General features: G+C 46.5%; 1 protein-coding gene across 4 annotated transcripts in view; it reads left to right on the top strand.

The window, feature by feature from the left end:
* LOC138538879 (glyoxal reductase-like) overlaps positions 1–20,745 on the top strand; it is a 1,290,729-nt gene that overhangs the window by 385,192 nt on the left and 884,792 nt on the right. The gene's annotated exons all lie outside the window — the stretch shown is intronic.

Below are 20,745 nucleotides of genomic sequence, written 5' to 3'. Positions count from 1 at the left end.
ATGAGGATAGGTAGGAACATAGCGCTGTCAGATTTCAGGTGGAGTATTGTGTGTCACCCGTCCTGGGAGCATGGTAGCTCCCAGGATGGGTGTAATGGTCACATGGTGTTAACCATGTGACCAACATAATAAATATGATGAGCCGCTTCAGGCTCGTCAGTCCAACGAAGATCTTGCTCCGGTGTCATCATTTACAGCACCATGCTGGTGCTGCACCGAGTGCATCTGGCCCAGTGGCGGGTCCGTGCACTGGGACGGTGCCCCTGCTGTGCAACCCGGTCCCACATCATGGTCTGGGTCGTGTGACCATTGCTGTTTGTGCAACTCCAGCCTGGGTGCCTCCAGTGCTGCGGTGAGCTGGGTGCCCCCAGCCCATGTGTCGTATTCTGGTGATCCGGAGTTAGCAGGGTGACGCCTGCCTGGTGTCCGCTGCATGGATGCAGCCTTATGGTTTGTGTCGGGTGACCCCGATATCCGTGGCGGCCCGCCCCGCTGATCCGGTAGCGGGTCCCACCACAAGTATCATCAAAGTTATACACATCAATATCCGATTGCACAGCTGATGTGCACTCAGCCAGGACAGTCGTGACCGGCACTTCCTCATTCACAGATACCGTGGCCTCCTTATCCGACCTTTTATTTGCTGATTATGTAGGTCCCCGACGCTTAGATAAAGACCGGACCGGAGATGAAATAATTGCATTGTGTTTTTGGGAAGCCTGGCAGAGGGCACTGTTGAGCAAGGCAAGGGATTGATAGCTGCCAACATTCCTTTGTCAGTGAAAAGATTAGAAGACGTTAATGGGGGAATTTTGAATTTGCTACTATGTAAATCGAAAAACCTGCTGGGTGAAACGGCACCCGCGAGCAGAGCACGTAGTATGGCGCTCCGGGCATTACGGTACCGGCATGCTTACCGGTACCGTAGTTCCCGGACCACCATGGTTGTAATGAGGCCCATTGTCTCTGTAAAAAGCCAGGGAAGCAGAAACGCTAAAACAGTGGCTGTAGCTGAACAATAGGGCCGAAAAAAATATGGTGGGGACAGTTCATAAGGAGATTTGAGGATTTAAACAGTGAAGTAGAGTGGGCTAGGCTCTTGAATGGATACTCTATCTCAATGACCATTGCTTTAGTGAATATTTTAATAGTGATACACAAAAGGTTGGGGGGAAAATGATTTCTCAATTAGTCCACCATGATGAAGTAGGGAAGGGAGTAATTTGTCGGAATGGTGGAAAATTGAATGTTGGGGTTAGAAAGGGAGGCTCTGATAGGTTTATAGAATATTATTATATTGAATTGTGTTGAATGAATTAGTGTCTGTAATGTTTGTTTTAGAATGTTGTGCCTAAAGTAATGTATTGCTATTTGTAATGACCTAAGAGTTGTGAAGTATATGATTAAAATGTGTTAAAGTTTTTAATAAACTATAAACACACACAAACAAATAGGCTGAGGCACTGCCATAGATATACTACTTTAGCTTTGTATGACCAGTTACTTCCATATTATGCCAATTATAGCTGCATGTCGGGTATTGTAATTATATGACAAGTAAATCCCCTACATTGCCAGTTGCTGCGATAATACGGTATATAAAAATCCAATAGACGGAAGTCACTTTCAGTGCACAGCGTTGTACATAGCTCATATTTACATACAATTATCCTCCCAACAAAAGTGGGCACTCATTTATAAACTTCAGAAGAATGAAAGGCTGAGCAGGCCTTGCCAAGATCTGAACCTGCAAATCACACTCACTCACAGCAGCGAGCACTCAACCCACTGAGCTATCTTACCACGTTGCTATTAAAAATGCAATGCCACCATAAGAAAGCATTTTAAAACTAGCTGCACAATGTAGACCAGACAAGCAATAACACTAATGTTTGCTGTAGCCATGATGATGCCCAGTAAAACCAGTCATGCCACAGTAAGACATACCTAGACTGGCAGCACCAAAATGCCATTCTAACCACGTAATAACACTTATCGTGCTTACCTTATCATAGCTGCCCAGAAAAATATGCCACAGTAAGGGATGGCTGCACCCAAATGCCAGTCTTACCAGTTAATTACACTTCTGATTGCTTTATCAGAGATGCCCAGTACAAGATGTCAAGCCACAGTAAGAAATGGCTAATCTAGCTGCAGCAAAATGCTAGTCTAGACACATAATACCACTTATGATGCTTACTTCATTATAGATGCCTAGAAAAGTATGCCATGACGCAGTATAAGAAATGGCTGCACCCAAATTCCCATCTAGACAGGTAATAAACACTTATCATGCTTACTTTATCATAGTTGCCCTGTAGAAATGTCATACCACATTAAGAAAGGACTAGAATCACTGTACCGAAATGTGACTAGCTACTAATAACACATATCATGCCTGCTTTATCATGGATGCCCATTACGTGATAGCGCACCCCCACCAGTCCCACCCTCCTGACAGGTTCCCTATCATCCAAACCTCCTCCTCCAACCCCAAACTCAGCCCCTAGGCCCACCATTAGCTCCACGTCCCTCTTCCTCATCCCAGTACTTACGTATGAGGCAACGTGCTTCATAGGCAAGTACTGGGATGAGCAAGAGTAGGATTAGGAGTAATGAAGATTACAGGTAAGTAATCTAGGTATTGAACACAAGCACACCATTTACATGTTTATTTTTACTCCACCCATCAACCATTCACTCACACTCCCAGCCACCCATACATCATGCACTCACTCACATTACAAAATCTACATATATTTACACACACGCACACCTTTTCATGCACACACATCTAACACTAATACCTTTTCCAAATCCATTTCTGCTCAGACTAGGAACTCCTCTGCAGGCTGGCCTCTCTCTCATGCTCCACGCACGCAAGGAACCAGCTCTGGGGAGAAAGAGCATTTGATGTCCTGTGGGGTGTTAGGGAGAGGGTTCTTTTTGAAGTCAGTCTACATTCAAAAAGAATTTAAAACGTAGCCGAAATAATTTCTTTTTGAAGTCTGACTGAATTCAGAAAGGAATTAATGTAAATAGAAATTAATGTGAATGGACCTCTCGTCTGAGAGCCCTCTTTACTTTTGGTTTCCCGAGGCCTCTGCAGGCCCCAGGGGTTGCATAGGCAGAGCCAGGGGTCGCAAAGGAGTTGCCAGGGGTAGCAGTTGCGACCCCCCCAATTGACGTCCCTGTCTACTGAGTTTTCTGTGTGTCAAGACTCGATTGTGTAGCCATACTTCTATTTGCATAGAGATGCCCCCCTTCTGCAGCGGTCTGTCACTGCGCACTGATTTTTTGACGAGCACTGAAGATGTGGCGCTTCCCTGCTTAAGCGCAGGATTACTTCAACCAAGCATTACTTGGTGCAAGGGTGTCCTGTACGTGCATATAACATCAATGACATGTTCTTAAGCGTTAGGTGTCTTTATGCCCAAACTTCTGTATTTCACCTTCCAATTAGGCCTGCGCTCAGCAGTACTTATGCCATCGCCAGATCACATGGTTTCTTAGTTAGGGCACTGCCTGGTCCCAATTTCAATTAATTTGAGTCGTCTACCTTCTAGGACATCATTTTGTTCTTCTTTAGGCCGCATCTCCTTTCTGAAATGAATATTTTTCGAAGAGCAGTTGAACAGCTAACAAGTCTTGTAGTTGAGCATGTGGGGGCGCCACAGTGTGGTACAGTGCACCACTTTTGCATAATGCAAACCATGTCTCCCCTTTTCGTTCCTGCGTTTTTTTACCTTCTACTCGGGTTGCCCTTACTTTATAGGGGCATGCGGAAGACAGCCAGGGATCGTCTCTGTCACACACGTGAAAAGCAGGTTGTCCCCTCGCGGTCTCCCGTCAGTCCAGTTTTACTTTGATGGACCGGGAGCGGACGATGCTACTTAATGGTAAAACTACGTTGATTGCAGGCTGGATCCTACTCTGTTAGCCCACATCTTGCCCCAAGTTTGGCTCCGTTGCAGGCAGTGTGGCTGTAAAGGTGGGGATGCCAATCGGCGGGAGTCTGTTTACTGTCAGGCAAGCTTTTAGATTTAAAAAAAAAATGCAGGAAAAATGCTGTTCCCACATCAGCATCAGATCCTAAATGTTCATTCAGGCTGTTAATAGGTTTAAATGAGCCCTGTCTGTGAGTATTTACTGTGGGTGAAATCTACCTGGTCATGTCAACCACACAGAGCAACAAGTTAAGACATCAAATTCCCTTGGCACTCATTCCAGTATAGCTGCAGCCAGGATATCATTTATAACACAGCATAATCCCTTCCTAAGGGACCACTTACAAGCAGAGCTGCCTAAACTCCGGCATTGCCCCAGAGCCTCCATGTTTTCCTGCTCTTCCCTGAGGAAAAGCATGAAAGCTCCTGGGGTTTTCAGGGCTGCAATAAAATGCGCAGCCTGCTCTCCCTTTGCAGGGAGCAGAGGCTGCCTGCAAGAGTAAAGGAAGTTGCTCAGGCAGCAAAGTCCACAGGGCCCCCCACTGTTGCATTTAAACAATTAACACCTCTTTGTTACTATCTTTCTAGTCAGTGATGTGAACTAAGGGGGCATTAGCTATTTGCATAAGAAAGGACACAACATGCTACAAACATGTGCCTTATTTCAAGATGACAACATTTACACTCTCATTTCTATTATGTGTTGTTATTTTGATTGATTGATTGATTGATTGATTTATAGAGCGCTTTACACCAAAGCACTGTACAATGGAACATAATACAGGATAACAACAACAAGATAACAGTGGGAGCAAAATTACATCATGAATCATTCAACAAAACAGTGCAATTAACTGAAGGGGGGGGAGTGGGATTGGGTGTGGGGGGATTTTGACTTGCACAAAGTAGGTTTTTCATTCATACAGAATGTAATGTTTCCTTCATACTGCATTTAAATACTCTGGATGCCTTGGTTAACAAATAAGCAGGCAAACTCTCCTTGTTGTTTGTTTTAATTTTTTATTTGCATTTATAAAGCGCACAAAAGTAGCCCTCGGGCATCGTGGCGCTGTTACAAGAAAGGCTTACTTAGTTGCAGGAGTCAGTAAGAATACAAAACATGAGAGGACAGCCTGTCTGTGGTTCACTGTTACAGTGAACCTAGTAACAGTTACATTTACAGTGTACATAGGGGTGTGAGGATTCCAATTCAGTTTTTACAGGGGGGAAACTGGATAGTACTAACCACAGGTGGAACAGGTCTCTGAATGTACACAGCAGTGTAATGAGGACTAGTTGAAGAGCCTAATTTTAGTGCTTTCTGGAAGGACAAATGAGAGGTTTCATTCCTGAGTGAGACTGTGAGGGCATTCCATTGTTTGGGAGCAAGGAAAGGGAAGCTGGCACCGCCTGCTTTGGCTCTTTTGATGGTGGGAATGGTCAGCTGGTTAGAGTAGAGGGAACGCTTAGGTCTAGAGGAGCTAGTTATGATAACTTTCTCAGTGAGCTAAGATGGGGCTGCGAGCGAGAGGCACTTGTGGGTTATGGCTAGCGTCTTAAATATGATGCGTTCTCTTACGGGAGCTAAATGATTAAAGCACTTTTGAAAAACTACAACAGTCATTTTTCAAGCTTGCATTTTTTTGCATCTGAAATGTGTATTCGTCCATTAAAGGGAGGGGGGAGAAGGGGAGGGTGTTATACTGTTTTGCTTGCTATATATTTCTATGAGGGTGTATATATTTGTCAAGCTGATTTCTGCACTCTAAAGTCCTTTTTGCAGTGTGTGTGTGCGCACGCGCGCATATGTGACCTAGAGGCGTGGTGCGGGCAGAGGTTATAGTAATTATAAGGGCTGAGGTGTGCGCACACTCAGAGGCGTAGCCAGGATTGTCTAGCAAATGGGGCCTGAAGCTAATGTAGTTGGGCCCACTGGACTGACAAAAATATCTGTAAATACCCACACAGCGCTGGTGAGTGGGCATTAACAGATTTTGGGTGGGCCTTGCCCCCAGGAGTCAAATCCTAACAATTAAAGTCGGGGGACTCATGAACAAATGCAATAGGATGTGACATCACCAGGTATTAGCATATCAAGGTGAAATATGCACATTCCATTAAATAGGCTTTGCATAACCACCCAAATTGCACGTGACAAATGCCATTTTCCTTTCAGAAAATCAACACACACAAAACCAAGAGAGGATATTTTCTTCTAATAGTGAAGTGTGCCTGCTTTAAAATCCAAGAACCAATACAAATATTTTCCCTGGAACTTGCAGTGCCGAAATGAGACATTTCACCTTTAGTTGTTTGTAATTTTTCATCAGGTATAGTGTAGTGGTGAAGTTTTAGGCCTACAAACCTTATGATTGTGGTTCGATCCCTGTGGTCGGCTTTAATGCATACATTCAAAGAAGATATTCAATGTTTCTCATTTTAGAATGAGTCCACAATCGGAAAAAGGTGGGTGGACTCCGTCCCCCCTGCGTGTACCCTCGACTTGAGCCCTGCTTGCCCCTCAGGCCCTACCCTGCCTACGCCTCTGTGCACACTGCCGGCCGCAGAAATCTCGGAGATTTGTGATTTTCAGATGTAGGCGGGTCGATCGAGGGAAATCATTGAGAGGTACTTCCTAACTCAAATAAGGAAGCATGGGGTGGAGTGGAGTGTGTACTTCTCCTATGTGCCGGGACATATGTTTTATTTTCAGATTTCAAATCCGTATGATGGAAGACAAGCTGTGCACCGCACACTACCTTGCAAATCACTGCCCGTGCACCTAAAGAATACCTTTTCGTTAAACATAAATCAGTCTGAAATAGCCTGAAAAATGCAACGTCTTTACTTGTGTTGTTCAAACGCACTCAACGATGTAGTAGTTCATATCTGTGGTGGAAGAAAGTAGAGTGCTATCCGCTGTTGCCCGGACATTACAAATGTCTACTAAAGAGCATGCTTTTAGTGGCACAGCATTACAGAATTCCGACGCAAGCGCAGTCATTCATATTTCTAAGTGAATCTCATTTTGTGGAGCCGAGGAGCTGATGCTGAAAGAGTCCATGTTTAATAAATTGAGCCCAATCCGCACCTCAGTGCTGGCCCTGCTCAGAAAACCTCTCCCTCTGGTTTGCACCGCTCTTGTGTTCCAGAAATTAACAGACCATGGTTGTGCATTGGCAGCAAGAAAGTGAGCAGTGCCCAGACAGCGTCTGTTCCCAAAAAACATAATTAGGGCTCTATCAGGGCCTGGCCTGCGCAGTGGCCAAGCGTTGGTGCCAGACTGTTTGTTTCGCGCACTCAGTGATGCTATCGCAAAGCTTGCCCAGGGAAACACTACTGCCACTATAAACGTATGCTTTTTAATGCTAATGGTTTCAAGTTATCCCTTACCATCTGAGCAAATTCAGATGCTAATAAGGGCAGCTGTCTTCATCCAGTTGGCTTTTCGTGTGTCGCCGTTCCTGCACTTCCGTGTATTGCCGTCCACGGGAACATATAATTATGCCTTTGTCGAAACAATTGGCAATAAGCAGCTGTTGCAAATGGTTACAATTTATGGTCCGCTCTCCATTTTGCTAGGTTGGGTCACCATTTTCACAGCACTGCGGCTCGCCGATTATGCATAGCTGCAGTAAAGGCTTCTGATCTGATGGTAAAATAACATTGAGCAAAATGCCTGAGCTACCTGTAACCATTTGGGTCGCCCTGAACCCGCTTTAGCTGACAAACGGGGCTGTTGCTTCTCTATTCGACAATCACTCTGCTGGCAGAAAGCACTTATATTATCCGTTTGGATATGTGTTGTGTTTTTTTTAACACCCATAATGTCATTTCGACTATAAAACGTTTTACATAGCATACCATAAAGTAGTTAAAGAACCTCTAGTTAAGGTACCTTTACAATTTTGCACAGGTAATACATGGCTGAGAGATTCCAGGTGGCGGAAAGGTAGAATGGGGCGATATAGCAGGGATCACACAAGGGGATATAGCATCAATAGAAGGACATTCAGGACCCAATGCCTGTATTACATCATTACAATTTACAAAAGCCTATTTCTGCGAGACATCAGCAGAACATACATTGAACAAGGAAGGAGGGCAGTGGGGAAAAGGGGAAGGGCACCCTTGTTGTAAGCAAGTGTAGCTTAACCATTCTACTGATGGAACGGTTTTGATGTCTGGTGTGCAGTGCAATCCGGTTGGGAGGGGCAAGTGAAAAAGAGAAGTAGAGGCGGAGGAGTAAGGTGCAGGGAACACATAGAATGATGAGAGAAGAGGACCAGAGAGTCCCGGGGGCTGTGTATAATGTGATGCAGTAAGCAAAATAGTGACCGGGCAGTGTATCATGGATGGCGTTGCATAAGACTCACTGGAAGCCGCACAGGGAATGGTAAGGTGAATTCAGATCCACAAGTACAACCACACCTCACTAATACAGAGGGGGGCCTACTTACGACGGAAATCACGTGGCTCTCAATGGTGAGGATGAATGGTAGGGAGTCCACATCATCAACGACTAGCGGGGCTGAGGAAGTAAGAGCAGACCATTGAAGACTAGGCGTTGGGTATGTGCATCCCCTTCCTCTACCCACTACCTGAGGGGATCCCATGAGCGGAACATCTAACGGAATGGCCAGTTCCAGAAGGCAACACCACTTCTAGAACTCATTTTCTCAGAATTGGATCAGAATGAGCCAGGAGAGGGTCTGTACTGTAGTTACAGGAGAAGACAAAGGACCACCGAGTCTTTCCCTTGCATAGCGGGAAGTAAAAGGACCCGTTCACCTTCAGTTAACATCCAGGTAACTAAGGATGGAGCAGGGCTATATAGGAACTGCTTCAGTACCCTCTGTGGTCCTCACATAAACCGCATGCTCAGTTGAACAAAGATATAACTGCACGGGACAAATAGCGATCACACTCCCCCAAAGTCTCATGCACACAAGTTATCTCTGTAGAGAAAGCCTTCCCAGATGTTAACACACATTCATGACTTGTTTGTCTGTTTGCTGAAATACGCATTCTGAGCCCACAAAATGACACCTGGACATGTGTCCAGTGTGTCCAATGGTACTTGTACATGATATATGTATATCATGTACAAGTACCCACTGCAAATATCCCTCTCTGCATTAACCTTCGAGCATAATCTGTGAACCAACGATCATTTAATGTAGGCAGTCATGTCCACAATCTGATAAAGCTACTATTGAGGCAATTGCTTTGGTGTGGGATGTTTTCCCATACAGTGGTCTACTAGTTTTTGCTGTATACCTGATTAGCAGCCACTTTCAGGACTGACACGTAAAGTGACCAGAAGTTGGAGTTAACCATATTTGCCTGCTTTTGGCTAGCAGTCACTTTCTAAATTCCAAAGAACCGGGTATCCGTAACAGAAAAAAGGAGCCTGCCTTCCTTCCACCTTGATAATTAACTTGAACTTCCTTATTCCTGGCTCCTGATTCAGTCTAGCTGCTGTGAGAAACCTGAGGCGTTTCTCCCATGCTATTCTCGGGGATCCCTGACTCAGGTGGCCAGGGGAGCGCCATCGCTCTTGAATCCCAAACCTGGGGGCGAGGGAGGATTACCTGGGAAGGTGGTACTTGGGGACTGCGGGAGGAGCGCCTTTGGACAAGCCGTGGTATCCTTTTTTCGGCACACCCCTACCCAACAACACCTTTGTCTTTTATGGGTTATAGTCATCGGACTCCTGTTCTACCCCAATCTTTTCCCTTACGTAAAAGAAGACGGCACCATCAGGAGAAACCAAGGCCATCTCTAAACCCCAATGCAAATTTTACCTCTCCTTCTGTGAAATCTATTTTGCAGAAAACTTGCCAAACCCCATTTTCTGACAAAAATTGACCCTATTTTTCTTTCCCTTTCAAAGGACACTACACCTGTCATAATTTCATTCTTCTATTAGAATACCAAAAGACTGAGAAGAGGGTCTAAAAGTATGAAGATTATAAAAGAACAACGTACTAAGACACAGAGGACAGACTCTTCCATTCCGACAGCAGGCTGTCGTGTTAACGAGGACAGGCAAGGTCAGGCAGACCCAACCCTGACCAAACACATGCAGATAATTAATATCTCCCAGGTGCATAAAAGGGGTCTGCAGGGGAAGAGAAGGGAGTTGCTCTTGGAAAGCCAGGAGAGAGGCTGCAAGGCTGAGTCCAGCAGAGGATCCCTAGCTAAGTAGCAAGCACTCCGCGAGCTAGTTGGCGACGCTGGATGGTGCCTGGAAGCCAGAGCAGAGAGAGCTGCTCATAGCGGGACATGTCCAGGCCAGTGCCCATTCATCTGGGGCATTGACAAACCGAGGAAGAAGTGCACTGCCTCCTAGGTGAATGACAGAGTTTGGGAGGAAAGACCCACGAAGAAGTATCTGCTTCCCTCCCGGGTGAATGAAGGAGTTGGGAAGGAAGGAGGAGCAGGTGGTGAGACCCTGACCTCAGCCCAACGAAGCACCAGACCCTGCTTGTCAGCGCCGTGCCACCTGGGTGAGTCTGAGAGAGAGGATCCGAGTGGCAGGTGTGCGGCTGAAGCATAACGGAAAGTAACAAACTGAGTCCAAGTGCATTATGGGACTGGTAGTTTTTTCAGCAAAAGATTAGAACTCTCAAATTGAGTAGCAGAGTGGTCCGGCTGAATTGAGAGTTCCCTTTTTCCTGAAAATCTCTGCGAACTGAATAGGTCGAAGTGGTTATGTTGAGGTACATGTCAAATCATCTGACATTTGGAAGTCTTTGACAGGGAAACCAAAGCAAGGAAGAAGGCTTGAGCCTGACTGAGGGGAGCCTATAGTGAACTGTGATTTGTTTGATGTGAACTATAAGGCAGGCTTGAACCCGGCTGAAGGGAGCCTACCGTGAACTTTTCTGATTGTGTTATGGAACTACCCAGACTAATAGACACTGGGGCAAATACCATAAGGAAGAGCTCTAGTGAAAGTTGAAGTGGTCCTGCAGAGGTTTATGGAAAAGCCTTGCACATTCGGAAGTCTTCTACATCAGCGAAAGGTACAAGCCCGACTGAGGGAGACCTGGAACCTGAAATAAGTTAGGGGAAGGGAACCCCTAACAAATGTGAGTAAAGCCTGGGGAAGGGAGCCCCTGCAAATGCTGTGATTGCGTGGTCTGAGCCCGGCTGAGGGAGATCTACGTTGAATATGGTACTTTTGTTGAGCGGTCCGAGCCCGACTGAGGGAGACCTACGTGAACTGTTGATGTGCTGGCGGCTAGCAAATTGGTGACTTTAGTCTTAGAGGAGTTAAGCATAGGGCAGGGTAGAGCCACCTAGTGGTGGATGGGGGTAAGGCAGTTGGTAATGCATTAACAGATAGCGGGGGTAAAGATAGCTGGAGTGGTGGCTGCTCAGCAAAGCATAACATGTTTGATTGGTCTGCTGTAGCTTGGCTGTGCTTACTAATTAGTGCATTTCATCTTGCCCTGTGGCTTGGACGTTGCATGATGTATATACCCACAGTGCCTTTTTGCTTGTTTATCTGTATTATTAAATGTTGAATTCTGTCCCAATAGTTCCCGCTTCTGCCCTTGTCCCATACATGGCTTACCGCTAACTTGAGAGACAGCATGCCCACCACCAGCTCTGAGATCTGAGAGGTGACGGTGGAATAAGCTGGTGCTCTCAGGCATTCCTCATTCTTTTTTACAGTAGCATGTGGGCTCTGGGGCTAAGGAGAGCCCTGTGCATGGTATCCCAGGTGCTGGGCTCTGTTGCCCGCAATGAACACGATCTACTACTCATCGCACTCAGTTTACCCCTCCCGTGAGTGATGGCTGGACTTCCATTGTATACTTCTCCCATTCACCTTGTCCTCTAACTGTTGCATTATCTTGCCTTTCTCCCTGACCATTTGAATTACTCATTGCCTACTGTGTGCCTCATTCTAAATTATTTGTTAGCTGTGGTATCAACTGTCACTGCACGGCATCCTGCATCTCTCTGTTTTGTGCCTCCATTTAAAACAATTGTGTGTTTTATTCCATCTGTGAACCTCCTGCATTTCTCGGTGTTGGGCCTCCATTTTAAAAAATCGGACGTAGGTGTTTTATTCCATATGTGGACCTGCTGCATTTCTCAGTGTTGTGCCTCCATTTTTAAAAATCACCCTCTTCATTTGCCACTGTTTCTTCCCAGTCCTGTTGTGTCTCCTTGTGTGCCTGCTCCCTCCTTGCCTACTTCCTCCCACGTACCTCAGCTGCTCTGCCTAGTTTACGTAGTCCACATTCTGTGCCCCTCACTATGGCACTTTCTATCTCTATCTTCTCTAACTTCTCTATTTCTTATCCTTCTCCTCTCACGAAGTCTGGCAGGAAGAAACTCAAGAAGGACACACTGGGCTCCTACCCAGGCCTGGCTATCACTGACAACTACGTCAGTGTTTCCGCCAGAGAGACTCTCACTGACCTCCCCTTTGTCCTTCCTCACACAATAATGGTGGTACCCGCTGGGAGGTCCTTCCTCCAGGATCATCATAAATGTATATCGAAATGGTACCATCCTGGTACAAGGGCCTCAACCTTAAATGTTTGACAGGCTTCTTCCTCGCCTTATCAACTTTCCACTTTCCGCCGCACGGGATCCCTTGCCATCTGTTTCTGCGGCCGCACTGGCCCCTTGCCAACTATGCACACCTTGACTACTTTGCCTCCTACTAACCTCACTGCCTCACTCAAAACTGCCCCCTTGTCGCTTGCAACTGTACAGGCTCTCATGCCTACATGCACTGCTCTGACAACCTAGTCAGCCTCCACCTCTCTGGTGCCCTTGCCACCCACTGCCGCTGCATCTGGGGCGCCATTGCCCCCTGTGGCCTTTTCTGCACTGGCTCCCTTGCCATCTACTACTGTCCTGGCTATACTGCAAAGTCCATACTATAAAGAACTGGTCCTGAAGATGATGACAGTAATGACCATAGTCATCGAAACCGGTCGACCTTTTTCCACTTTATGATATCCTCTTAAGTAAACCGGACACATACCCTGTAAAAATCAACACCCGTTTTGGGTGACAGGTGATTGGAGCATTATAGATTCTGCTCCCACCGCAAAAGAATCTTTTAATTACCCACTGGCACCTAACACTAATGCACCACTAACATATTGCTCTGTTGGTGAATAAACAAGAGCCATAGGAGTCCTTTAAGAACATTCCTCTGAGTAATGTTTGGTGCATGAACAAGCTTAGGCAATGATGCTCTGTCTACTGCATGGTTGACCACATATGTGGGTTTTTAGGTATATGTTTGATGTGCTAGATTGACCGCATACTAGAGAAAGGGACAGTTTTCTCCCTCTTTCCTTTTAGATAGGCGGCTCATCACCTTTACCCTAGGGATAGCACTCCCTGGGAGGGACAGGGTGTGCTTCTACTTAGGGATAGCTTTTCTAGTAGTTGTCAAGATTATCTCTTGTCCAACATGCTGTACAAAAATGGAGTGCTCCAAAATCTGTTTTCTGTGTGTTAAAAACATTTCAAATATAACGGCGGAATGAAGTAACTTTTAATGAGTAACCAGTCCCTGACTGTATTTTGCTGGCTCCCTTGCCTACACTCCCCTCACCGACATCCTTATCGGCTTTGGCTCCTCTGCCCCTTCCTACCTCTATCTCTCAGGCACTCTCGCCGCTCACTGGAGGACCACTATCCCCAGTACCCCTTTTTGTAAGTTTTTCAAAAACAGCAATCTGCTCCACGTTGCCACGCTTAACTCTCGCTCTTCTGTCAAGCACTCCTCTGATATCTGCCACCTCCTGTAGCTCGATGTCCTAGCCCTTACTGAGACATGGCTCAAGGACAGCTCTATCACAAGTTTTGACACACTTCTCCCTGAGTGCTACAAGATCCTCTCTGTGCCCAAGCCTAACAGGCCAGGAGGGCGAGTAGCCCTGATCTTTCCTGAATGGATCCATGTGTCTAGCCCACTCAGGCCTACTCTTCCTTTGAATGTCTGGTCTGCAGGATCTCTCTCTTCTGTCTCCTCTCTTACTCAGGCCACCTTCTATCGGCTGACGGGCCAGCCCACCCTCTTCCTCTCTGAATGGGCTGACCTGGCCTCGCCTCTCCTCCTCCTCCTCCTGTTGGGGGATTTTAACATCCATCTTGATGATCCTGAATCCTCAGGGCCTTTCTGCAACCTATGCAACTCTTTCTCTCTCCATTCCACCTTCTGGCCCGACGCACACCGCTGGCCACACCTTAGATGCGTTTATCTCCTCTGACATCCCTCTCTCTATCCCTCTCACTACCTCACTTCCTGGACTGATCATTCTCTTCTCTTTTCCCACATGAAGCTCTCTTCTCCAATAGCACTGGCACACCCTTCACTGCTTCCCGCCTTCATGGTCATCTGACCCATGTAAAGAGTCTCCACCTACTCTCCTCCTCCTACTCCTGCGGCTGACTCCCACCCTGACACAGCCCTCTCAAACTTTCACCTCCCCATCTCAAACACTCTTGACATTCTTGCCCCTGTTATGAGGGTCTGTCTGAAGCCTTCCAAAAGGTGCAACCTTTGGTAGGACTCCCAGCTGGCTGCCCTTAAACAAAAGTGCAAAGCAGCGGAACGGAAATCGGGATCTTCAGGTGCAGCATCTGACAAACTGGCCTGTTGCCTTCTTCAAAGGCAATATAGACTCTGAATCCGCTCCAAGAAAAGAGTCTATATTCAAGCCTGCATCTGAGTGGCATCTAACAAAACAGCTATGTCTGCAAGGAACTGGCCAATTCTCCTGCAGCCTCTTCCTCTACTGCACCCACCCAGGCCCTTTGCATGGCCCTGGCTGCTCATTTCACTGCCAAAACACAGGACATCCTGTCCTCCCTCTCCCCCACACCTTCACCTGCACCCACAAATTGGGCGCCCTTCTATCCCCCCCATCCGCTGTCACACCTGAGGAGGTCTCTAGACAAGTCTGATCCATGAAAGCCTCCTCCAGACTGACCCATGCCCTCCTAAAACCATCAAGGACACATTGATTCTCTTGCTCCAGCCTTGGCCGACCTCTGCAACCTCTCCTTCGCCACTGGAGTTATCCCCACTTCTCTCAAGCACTCTTGTGCACCGTCTGCTCAAAAAACCCTCTGCCGACCCTTCTATCCCAGCAAAACATCATCCAATCTCGATCACTCCTTTCCTGGCAATCACCTGGAGAAATTGGCTCTCAGCTTACCCTCCACACTGAATCTGTTGGTTGTCTCCATGACCATCAGTCTGGCTTTAGAGAATCCAGAGGCACAGAAACTGCTCTTCTGAACACCTGTTGGGACCTGCTCTCCAATCCTGACTCACTCTTCTTCTGTCCTCATTCTTCTCGATCTCTCTTCTGCCTTTGACACGGTAAACCACAACATCCTGTTCTCCCATCTTTGTGATACCCTGGGTATCGCAGATCTGTCCCTGGCGTGGCTTGCCTCCTTTCTCTCTGACTGTCCTTCCCAGGTGGAACTTTGGTCCTTTCTCTCCTCTATCACTCTTTCTACTTGTGGCGTCCTTCAACGCTCTAACATATCCCCTTGGTTCTTCAATGTCTATATGACCCCTCTGGCCCACAGGATCTCTACCTTCACCTCTAACTTTCAGTGTTATGCTGATGACACGCAGCTCTCCTTCAGGCTACCTTTGGCCTCTTCCTCCTCCTCGCTCATTCCTGACTGTCCAGAATTCAGTCTTGGTGTGCTGCTAATGATCTATGCCTCAATGCCAGTAAGACCGAGATCGTCCTCATTGGGACCCCTTCTCCCGCTTTCCCAATTTCTCACTGGCCAGCCTCACTTTGCCCTACACACCCACCTGCTAGTGAGGCAAACAATCTGGGGGTCATTTTCGACTCCACTCTCTCCTTCTCTTCTCACATCTCTGACATCTCCAAAAAGTCCTACTACCGGCTGCACCTCCTCAGAGGTATTCTACCTTTTCTCACCTTCCCACAAAGGCTCACTGCCTCCAGAGCCCTGGTTCTCTCTAGGCTGGACTACTGCAACAGCCTCTTTCCCAATCTTCCTACTTCTACTCTGTGTCTGCTACAACTCATCCAGAACAGAACCACAAGACGTATCCTTGGCCTCAAGCCCAGGGACCACATCTCTCTGGCGCTGAAATCCCTCCACTAGCTCCCTGTGGCTGCTAGGATCAAGTTCAAGCTCCTCTGCATAGTCCACAAGGCTTTCAGGGGCCGGGGCCCGCACTATCTACAACACTCTCTTCCTAAATACTCTCCTTCTAGAGCCCTCCACTCGTCCTCCTCCAACTCTTTGCGGGTGAGCAGTTTTTCTAAGCAGAGATTCAGAGGTAGATCTTTATCCTCTGCAAGTGCCTCCCTCTGGAACAGCCTCTCTGCCTCTTTCCACCTTGAGCTGAAGCTCCTCAAGTTCCGGAAACTCTTCAAGACCTTCCTCTTCTCTTCCCCTTTCCCTCTAACTTGCTAACCTACTCTTTCTCCTCTGCCTCACTCTGCAAGTTCTCCCCTAACTCTGTTCAGCTTTGCTGACTGGTCGTCTGGCCCCACCCGCGCTTCCCTCAAGCGAACTCCATAAATAGCAACATAGGTGCTGGGTGCCCTTTTCTGAATGAACTGAACTTCCTGTACAGATGCCCCAGATAACAGGCTCCCATGCAGTTGCCCCCTCAGCTAGTTCTGTGCATGACACCAAAGGTGACAAGAACACTTGTGATTGTCACTATCTGCTGACTGTGTGGGTGTGCACGCTTGATTAAGAGGACAATATGCTTCAGGAGGCAGCTGACCATGAGAGGAACTTGAGTTGAACAGGGAGTATCCAACCTTGTGGGGCAGAGCCCTTGAGCGTGGTGGTGCTCAGGGGCTCAGTGGGCTGGCAAGACATACTCCAAATGGTGTTTAGGGTTAACGTTTTCAGTGATAGATGTATTTACATGCAGTATGCATTTATTTGGGGATACTCTGGACAATAGTTGCAGTAAATACAGATTAGTGGCACGTGCGATGTATAAATATAGTTCACCTTCTGGGTACATGATATGCTAGCCCTGTGTCTGTCCTCCCATGTTGAATGCCAGTATTAATATTCTGTGTAGCAGACGGGAAACTAAGACAAAGCAGGGAAATGCTGTGGCAGACCCAGGCACCCAAAGTGTAATTATCATGGTGATGTTCTGTGTAAATCACGAGAGTTAAGGCATAATAAGGGGCTTGGCTGGTTGCACCGAGTGGTGGTAACTGGCTGCCCAAGTTAATATGCCTTGAGGGAAGTATGGACCTTTTAAGCAGGTGGCAGTTCGATACCAGTGGATGCAGCCCAACAAACTGGGCATTCTGGCTATGAGAATCCGCGCCAAACGCCTGAGTGCCAAGGACAAGTTTATGTTTGCACCCAGATGCTGTTAGATACTGGCCGTGTGATGGGAGTAAACTGCTGAGCAGGCCTTGCAGATGGTTGCTGTGGATAAGCAAGCAAGACGTCCCTCACCCATGCCATGCATCAAACATTTCTCTTCTTCCACTCATGGTCCTGCAGATGAGTTCTGCTGCACCTGAGAACCCCCCCCCCACACTCCCTTGCTGGAGAACTTAGTGCATGAAACAGCAGATTATGCTTCTTAAGGTAATTTAAAAATGTAGGTATGAGTGCAAGTTTTGAATAGAATGGAAACTGGGTTGGTTAGTTTGGATTAAGGTGCACACTTGCGTGTGTGAGTGCGATAGGTGCTTGTGCTTTTTATGGTGGGAGATGGTGGACGCACCAGCATATGAAGGCGAAAGACTATGACAATGCTGTCATGTATTGTGGACGTGACATCAGGAATGTGATTTATAGTGCGATTGGTGGCATATATTATGGGTGCAGCTCCTTCAAATTGGTTAACCATGGTATTGCTAGCATGAATTGTGGGCCCATCTTCATAAAAGTGATTTACCCTGGTGATGCTGCACTGCACTTGGCCTTGTATCACAAGAGTCATTTGGAGGTCGACCACAAGAGTGTTTTGGCATGTTGGACTTCCACTATTTTAACACATATAAGTTCTTATGCACACAATCATTTCTTAATGTATATTTTGTATGACATGGCGTAGCTCATTTAATGAGGCCGCTGACACAGGCCACTTCTCACCTCGTTGTTCCAACAGATTGACTAACTGCAACACGGATTTGGGACTTATCCATGTGTAAATACTTCCATATGGACCCACCTTTTGGCATATAATACCTTTCGTAGGTGCACCTGCACACCTAACCCCCTAGTGAAGACGTTGAAGGGTGTGAGCGACATTATAACCATTACAAATCTAGGCATTCAACTAAATGTGAAATGTGCAAACTATCATGAAGAGAACATCCAGGGTCTGATTGTTCAGTAAAAATACATGGAAATTAAATTTGGGCAGCCGACTGTGGGACCCTGTGGACTGCCCCATCATTTTGCGTTATACCACTGGGTGTGGGCAGCGTGCCAGGCGGGAGTCGTAAGATGGTGTGAGCCACTCGCACTTTTCTCCGAACGCATGCCAGTAGGTGAAACCTGTGATCTCGCCAATGGATTGGCTGACACGTCATCTCAGGGTGCTGACACAGCAGCAACAGATGCCAGGCAACCAGCACATTATTCGAGACTGGGTCTCGCGCTCTGTCCCTAACCTAACTTGTATCCCATGCCAGTAACCATGCGTATGCATTCTCTCCATATCCTCCCCTATGAGCCATTAATAGTCTTACTGCTAGTTTAGTAGGTTAACATTCTACATTTGCACTGGGATCCGTGCTTTATCAATGGAATGTTTGTTTCCTAACATTCTAATTACAAGACATTGCCTTATAGATTTTAAGAAGGGGTTTGTTATTTCGGAGTATGAAATCCCATTCTGCAGGATACATGCAACGTTAGAGCCTCGACAACTGCCCTTTCAGCATGGATATATTTGTTATAACTATGATTTAGTAAAATAGCTCAGTGGGTTAACCTCTTGTGAGATCTGTTCGCACTTTGCACATCACACAATGCCTGTGATCTGTTCATCCAAAAGACCCAAAAACAAAAGGAAATAGAACTGCTACCTTCCAGGTTCATACCCAATTTTAGTCAATAAATGGAACAAATGGAAATCGGGGAGCCTGGTATAGTTTTACTAATGGAATAAGTCCCTAAGTTAGTAACCCAAATAGTTTGTCCAGAAAGAAGAAAGATCGAATAAGGAAACTCACACGTATCAAGGGTTGTGAACATACAAAGTTTGTATAAAAACAAAAAAACATCAAAAAAACATTTGAAAACAATATGTATGAGACAAATTTCAATAATCTAGACAACGAATAACTTAGTGAGGTACATAAGAACATCAAAAAAGAAAAAAAGCATTTGAAAGCAATATGTATGAGACGAATTTCAATAATCTAGACAACAATGAACTTGATGAGGTACATGAAAGAAATGCCCATTCAGGCCTTTTAGTGCTAGCTGAATGGAGAGTATTTGAGCGTGACCCAAAGGGGAAAATATTCACAAATAGTTCTGGGTTTAGAACATGCTCCATGTAAAATATATGTAAGAGTCGAAAAGGTTTATTAGACCTGTAGCCCTCTAGGTCCTGGAGTTGCTTCTATACAAGGAAGCAACTCATCTTGCAGGTGCCAACGTGACAGGGGGAACTGGGTCAGCTTATGGAATACAATTGCTGGCCTGAGGATCTTAGTTAAATAAGTACTAATCGGACATATGGATCAATACAGCCCCCTTGCACATAGTACACGTTTCGGCGGAAAAATTATCCCATTTGGAGACGCTTCTGAGGGATACATTTTGTTCTACGTGAACCGCCTTCATCAGGGCGAGTGGGTGGCCCCTGTGGCAAGAGAATAAAAATAAAGAAAAAACAAAAGGAAAAAATCAATGTCAAGTCCTTATGTATCGGGACCCTAATTCTTTCTGGACATAACTGGGTTAAATTAGTAACAACAATTAAATCGTACAACGAACCGAGTGTTCGAATTCATAAGAAACCTAAGTTTAGTTGGTGGGCAAGCCTGAGAATAAATTACCTGAGTGCAAGAAATTGCAACTGTAATCTGTCTGTGGTGGTTGGAAAGCATGCCTAACTCACCACAGAAACCTTGAGGTGAATCTCACTGGGAGGCAGGCACTCCTTGTGGGCCGGACCAGTCAAGCCACACTGTAGGTTGCTTGATTGAAGAGGAAGTGGCTGAATTCAGTCCACAAAAGTGAATACTGCAGGGAACATCATTCTGTGCAGAAAAAGCAAGAGACAAAACAGTGTCATAGCACTTATCAATTGCGTGTGCTAAAAAGGCTCAATGGGTTCTGTAGGGTGTACTGGGTTAGGAGAATCACCCAAGGATGAAGTAAAAAATGGGAGGGGTTTTGTTTGTTGTGGTGATGTGGTGTCTGTTCGTCCATGCAGGGACGACACGCATATGAACATGGGCGGTACCTGGGCTGGAGGTGGCTAATTCCCTAGGTGTGTGGATTCCGCTCATGTCGATGGGCGAGATGGGAGTTCATTTATGCCAGCATCCGGCCTGGAGCAGACTATGGCCGCTCCAGGCCGGTTGTTAGTAGCTCCTATGCGTGTGGGCGAAAAGAGCCCTTGGCGCTCGATACGAATTTTGTAGTCGTGTGGTGAGCTAACAACTAACGCTCCGAATTTTGATAAATACCTGTTGAGTGATGCTGGAGGCACTTCCAAATTGGTGCCGTCTGGACGTAAGTCTCCAGAAGTCCCAGGCGGTGCTGGAGTGTGCGCTCAAGCTTGCGATGCTTGTGGTCTGGC

This window comes from Ambystoma mexicanum, chromosome 1q (assembly GCF_040938575.1).
Source record: "Ambystoma mexicanum isolate Mex_15411 chromosome 1q, UKY_AmexF1_1, whole genome shotgun sequence".
NCBI lineage: Eukaryota > Metazoa > Chordata > Amphibia > Caudata > Ambystomatidae > Ambystoma > Ambystoma mexicanum.
This window is presented reverse-complemented; position numbering and strand designations above follow the sequence as displayed.